This window comes from Heteronotia binoei, chromosome 17, assembly GCF_032191835.1.
Source record: "Heteronotia binoei isolate CCM8104 ecotype False Entrance Well chromosome 17, APGP_CSIRO_Hbin_v1, whole genome shotgun sequence".
In the NCBI taxonomy this organism is placed as follows: domain Eukaryota; kingdom Metazoa; phylum Chordata; class Lepidosauria; order Squamata; family Gekkonidae; genus Heteronotia; species Heteronotia binoei.
This window is the reverse complement of record NC_083239.1, coordinates 52366731-52372730: the sequence shown is the minus strand read 5'-3', so window position 1 is coordinate 52372730 and position 6000 is coordinate 52366731. Positions and strand designations below refer to the sequence as shown.

At 51.2% G+C, this 6000-nt stretch overlaps 1 protein-coding gene across 1 annotated transcript in view; it reads left to right on the top strand.

Annotated features, from left to right (window-relative positions):
• Positions 1 to 399: 399 nt before the first annotated feature.
• SLC1A5 (solute carrier family 1 member 5) overlaps positions 400 to 6000 on the top strand; it is a 31508-nt gene continuing 25907 nt past the window's right edge. The window contains exon 1 of the mRNA XM_060258405.1: positions 400 to 438. The gene's annotated coding sequence lies outside the window, so the exon portion shown is untranslated. The remainder of the gene's footprint in view (positions 439 to 6000) is intronic.

Here is a 6000-nt window from a genome sequence, read left to right as displayed (position 1 = left end):
CTCTGCCCTGTTGTTGGCCATCCAGAGGAACTGGTTGGTCACTGTGTGAGAAAGGAGGCTGGACTATATGGACCCTCACTCCTCTTATGTTGTTAAAAAGGCCTTAGCCTTTCTGCCCTGTTGTTTGCTTTCCAGAGGAATTGGTTGGCTACTGTGTGAGACAGGATGCTGAACCAGATGGACCACTGGTTTGATCCAGCAGGGCTCTTCTGATGTTCTCATGAAGGCCTCATCCTCAGCCTCTCTGCCCTGTTGTTGGGCCTCCAGAGGAACTGGCTGGCCACTGTGTAAAACAGAAGGCTGAACCAGATGGACTCTCACTAGTCTGATCCAGCAGGGCTCTTCTGATGTTCTTATGATATCTCTCCTGACTCATTTTCTTGTTCTCCCTACAGGAACATCTTCCCTTCCAACCTGGTATCTGCTGCTTTCCGATCGGTGAGTGACTTCAACTTGTCTCCTCCCCCCCTTTCAGAAACCATCCATTGTTTGAAGAGGGCGAAGGAATCACTCCCAGCTGAATCCCAAGAGCTGAATTGGCTTCCATCACATCTTTACGTGTGCCCGTCCCACACCCTCGGCCTTCCAAAACTATTAACAAATCATAACCTTATTAAGTTAATCTTCCCCTTCTAGCTGTTTATTAGCTGCCGTTTGTCCTCTTTTGAGGCACAGCCAGGTTCGGGTAAAGAACCAGTTTGACTTAATTTTTAAAACCCTCATTAATTTAAACAAAGCTGGACCTGCCCGAAGAGAAGAGGGAGGAGACAAAGGGAGGAAGCCGGCAGATTTTCAGGGGATGCGGCTTCTGTCTTTGTGTTCGAGGCAGGAAAGTTCCCCTCCATTTCAGTATGTACCTCCCATGTGTACCAGGATCAGACGCCTGCAGAATCTCGTTTCATTCCTTGTTAGAGAAAATAACCTAATCCCAACTAGCCTCAAAGTATAGACCTGTCCCAGCTGGGAGGTTGGCCAGCACCCCTTATCAGGAATGATTCTGCCCATGTAATGGAAGGCACCTCAAAACGGTCTCCCATGTTTTACTTCCGTGCGATTTTTACAGAGAAGTGCAGGACTGTATAACCAAGAAGAAGACTGCAGATTTATACCCCGCCCTTCTCTCTGAATCAGAGACTCAGAGCGGCTTACAATCTCCTATATCTTCTCCCCCCACAACAGACACTCTGTGAGGTGGGTGGGGCTGTGAGGGCGGGGTATAAATCAAGGGTCTTCTTCTTCTGGGCACTCAATGAAATTGCTGAGCAGTTCGGTTAGAACAGATAAAAGGAAGTCCTTCTTCACCCAAAGGGTGATTCACACATGGAATTCACTGCCACAGGAGGTGGTGGTGGCTACAAGCATAGCCAGCTTCAAGAGGGGATAGGATAAGCATATGGAGCAGAGGTCCATCAGTGGCTATTAGCCACAGCTTATCGTTGGAACTCTGGAGAGCCAGTTTGGTGTAGTGGTTAAGTGTGCGGACTCTTATCTGGGAGAACCGGGTTTGATTCCCCGCTCCTCCACTTGCAGCTGCTGAAATGGCCTTGGGGCAGCCATAGCCCTGGCAGGGGTTGTCCTTGAAAGAGCAGCTGCTATGAGAGCCCTCTCCAGCCCTACCCACCTCACAGGGTGTCTGTTGTGGAGAAGGAAGGGAAAGGAGATTGTGAGCCACTCTGAGACTCTTCGGAGTGGAGGGCGGGATATAAATCCAATATCATCTTCATTTTCTTCTGTCTGGGGCAAGTGATGCTGTGTATTCCGGATGCTTGTGGGGGCACAGTGAAAGGGCTTCTAGCCCCACTGGTGAACCTCTTGATGTAACTTGGTTTTTTTGGCCACTGTGTGACACAGAGTGTTGGACTGGATGGGCCATTGGCCTGATCCAACATGGCTTCTCTTATGTTTTTCTGTCTGGGGCAGTGATGCTCTGTATTCTTGGTGCTTGGGGAGGCACAGTGGGAGGACTTCTAACCCCACTGATGGACCTCCTGATGGCACTTGGGTTTTTTTTGGCCACTGTGTGACACAGAGTGTTGGACTGGAGGGGCCACTGGCCTGATCCAGCAGGGCTTCTCTTATGTTCTTATGTGACACAGAGTGTTGGACTGGATGGGCTATTGGCCTGATCCAACATGGCTTCTCTTATGTTCTTATGTGACACAGAGTGTTGGACTGGAGGGGCCATTGGCCTGATCCAACATGGCTTCTCTTATGTTCTTGTGTGACACAGAGTGTTGGACTGGAGGGGCCACTGGCCTGATCCAACAGGGCTTCTCTTATGTTCTTATGTGACACAGATTGTTGGACTGGAGGGGCCACTGGCCTGATCCAACATGGCTTCTCTTATGTGACACAGAGTGTTGGACTGGAGGGGCCATTGGCCTGATCCAACATGGCTTCTCTTATGTTCTTCTGTGACACAGAGTGTTGGACTGGAGGGGTCATTGGCCTGATCCAGCAGGGCTTCTCTTATGTTCTTATGTGACACAGAGTGTTGGACTGGAGGGGCCACTGGCCTGATCCAACATGGCTTCTCTTATGTGACACAGAGTGTTGGACTGGAGGGGCCATTGGCCTGATCCAGCAGGGCTTCTCTTATGTTCTTATGTGACACAGAGTGTTGGACTGGATGGGCTATTGGCCTGATCCAACATGGCTTCTCTTATGTTTTTATGTGACACAGAGTGTTGGACTGGAGGGGCCATTGGCCTGATCCAACATGGCTTCTCTTATGTTCTTCTGTGACACAGAGTGTTGGACTGGAGGGGCCATTGGCCTGATCCAACAGGGCTTCTCTTATGTTCTTATGTGACACAGAGTGTTGGACTGGAGGGGTCATTGGCCTGATCCAACATGGCTTCTCTTATGTGACACAGAGTGTTGGACTGGAGGGGCCATTGGCCTGATCCAACATGGCTTCTCTTATGTTCTTCTGTGACCCAGAGTGTTGGAGTGGATGGGCCATTGGCCTGATCCAACATGGCTTCTCTTATGTTCCTCTGTGATACAGAGTGTTGGACTGGAGGGGCCATTGGCCTGATCCAACATGGCTTCTCTTATGTTCTTCTGTGACACAGAGTGTTGGACTGGAGGGGCCTTTGGCCTGATCCAACATGGCTTCTCTTATGTTCTTCTGTGACACAGAGTGTTGGACTGGATGGGCCACTGGCCTGATCCAACATGGCTTCTGTTATGTTCTTCTGTGACCCAGAGTGTTGGACTGGATGGGCCACTGGCCTGATCCAACATGGCTTCTCTTATGTTCTTCTGTGACACAGAGTGTTGGACTGGATGGGCCATTGGCCTGATCCAACAGAGCTTCTCTTATGTTCTTCTGTGACACAGAGTGTTGGACTGGAGGAGCCATTGGCCTGATCCAACAGGGCTTCTCTTATGTTCTTCTGTGACACAGAGTGTTGGACTGGATGGGCCATTGGCCTGATCCAGCATGGCTTCTCTTATGTTCTTCTGTGACACAGAATGTTGGACTGGATGGGCCATTGGCCTGATCCAACATGGCTTCTCTTATGTTCTTCTGTGACACAGAGTGTTGGACTGGAGGGGCCACTGGCCTGATCCAACATGGCTTCTCTTATGTTCTTCTGTGACACAGAGTGTTGGACTGGAGGGGCCATTGGCCTGATCCAACATGGCTTCTCTTACGTTCTTCTGTGACCCAGAGTGTTGGACTGGAGGGGCCACTGGCCTGATCCAACATGGCTTCTCTTATGTTCTTCTGTGGCACAGAGTGTTGGACTGGAGGGGCCATTGGCCTGATCCAACATGGCTTCTCTTACGTTCTTCTGTGACCCAGAGTGTTGGACTGGAGGGGCCACTGGCCTGATCCAACATGGCTTCTCTTATGTTCTTCTGTGACCCAGAGTGTTGGACTGGAGGGGCCACTGGCCTGATCCAACATGGCTTTTCTTACGTTCTTATGTGACACAGAGTGTTGGACTGGAGGGGGGGGCCACTGGCCTGATCCAACATGGCTTCTCTTATGTTCTTCTGTGACACAGAGTGTTGGACTGGAGGGGCCACTGGCCTGATCCAACATGGCTTCTCTTATGTTCTTCTGTGACACAGAGTGTTGGACTGGAGGGGCCACTGGCCTGATCCAACATGGCTTCTCTTATGTTCTTCTGTGACACAGAGTGTTGGACTGGAGGGGCCACTGGCCTGATCCAACATGGCTTCTCTTATGTTCTTCTGTGACACAGAGTGTTGGACTGGAGGGGCCACTGGCCTGATCCAACATGGCTTCTCTTATGTTCTTCTGTGACACAGAAGTGTTGGACTGGAGGGGCCACTGGCCTGATCCAACATGGCTTCTCTTATGTTCTTCTGTGACACAGAGTGTTGGACTGGAGGGGCCACTGGCCTGATCCAACATGGCTTCTCTTATGTTCTTCTGTGACACAGAGTGTTGGACTGGAGGGGCCACTGGCCTGATCCAACATGGCTTCTCTTATGTTCTTCTGTGACACAGAGTGTTGGACTGGAGGGGCCACTGGCCTGATCCAACATGGCTTCTCTTATGTTCTTCTGTGACACAGAGTGTTGGACTGGAGGGGCCACTGGCCTGATCCAACATGGCTTCTCTTATGTTCTTCTGTGACACAGAGTGTTGGACTGGAGGGGCCACTGGCCTGATCCAACATGGCTTCTCTTATGTTCTTCTGTGACACAGAGTGTTGGACTGGAGGGGCCACTGGCCTGATCCAACATGGCTTCTCTTATGTTTTTCTGTGACACAGAGTGTTGGACTGGAGGGGCCACTGGCCTGATCCAACATGGCTTCTCTTGTGTTCTTATGTGACACAGAGTGTTGGACTGGAGGGGCCACTGGCCTGATCCAACATGGTTTCTCTTATGTTCTTCTGTGACACAGAGTGTTGGACTGGAGGGGCTACTGGCCTGATCCAACAGGGCTTCTCTTATGTTCTTCTGTGACACAGAGTTTTGGACTGGAGGGGCCACTGGCCTGATCCAACAGGGCTCCTCTTATGTTCTTATGTAGCCTGAGACATCCAGGTAAAGGGAAGAGACGACCAGAGGTGGTTTGCCATTGCCTCCCTCTGCGTGACGACCCTGGACTTCCTTGTTGGTTTCCCCTGCAAGAACTAACCAGAGCCAGTTTTGCTTAGCTTCCAAGCTACAGCGAGCTCAGGGTAGTCTGGCTTATTCAGGCCGCTGCCCTACTAATGAATAAATCCACTTGTCAACTTTGGCCTCCTCTGCGTGGGGGGGAGGGGAGCCAGCCGAATTGCAGGTGGAGGGATGAGATTTTCCTGAGCTGTCCTTCCAGTTCAAGTTTCCAAACAGCAAGAAGGCTGAGAAGCTAATCAGGTTGATTAGGGTGCCTGGTTGCTTCTGGCTGCGATAGACAGGGAAGTTGTGAAGCAGGTAGTTTGAGGGAGGGACGGTGGCTCAGTGGTAGAGCACTTGCTTGGTAAGCAGAAGGTCCCAGGTTCAATCCCCGCATCTACAACTAAAAAGGGTCCAGGCAAGTAGGTGTGAAAAACCTCAGCTTGAGACCCTGGAGAGCCACTGCCGGTCAAGGGAAGGATGGTAGAGCATCTGCTTCGTAAGCGGAAGGTCCCAGGTTCAATCCCTGGCATCTTCAACTAAAAAGGGTCCAGGCAAGTAGGCATGAAAAACCTCAGCTTGAGACCCTGGAGAACCTCTGCTGGTCAAGGGAGGGACAGTGGCTCAGTGGTAGAGCATGTGCTTGGTAAGCAGAAGGTCCCAGGTTGAATCCCCGGCATCTCCAACGAAAAGGGTCCAGGCAAATAGGCGTGAAAAACCTCAGCTGGAGACCCTGGAGAGCAGGGGAGGACGGTGGCTCAGTGGTAGAGCATCTGCTTGGCAAGCAGAAGGTCCCAGGTTCAATCGCTGGCATCTCCAACTAAAAGGGTCCAGGCAAATAGGCATGAAAAACCTCTGCTGGAGACCCTGGAGAGCAGGGGAGGGAAGGTGGCTCAGTGGTAGAGCATCTGC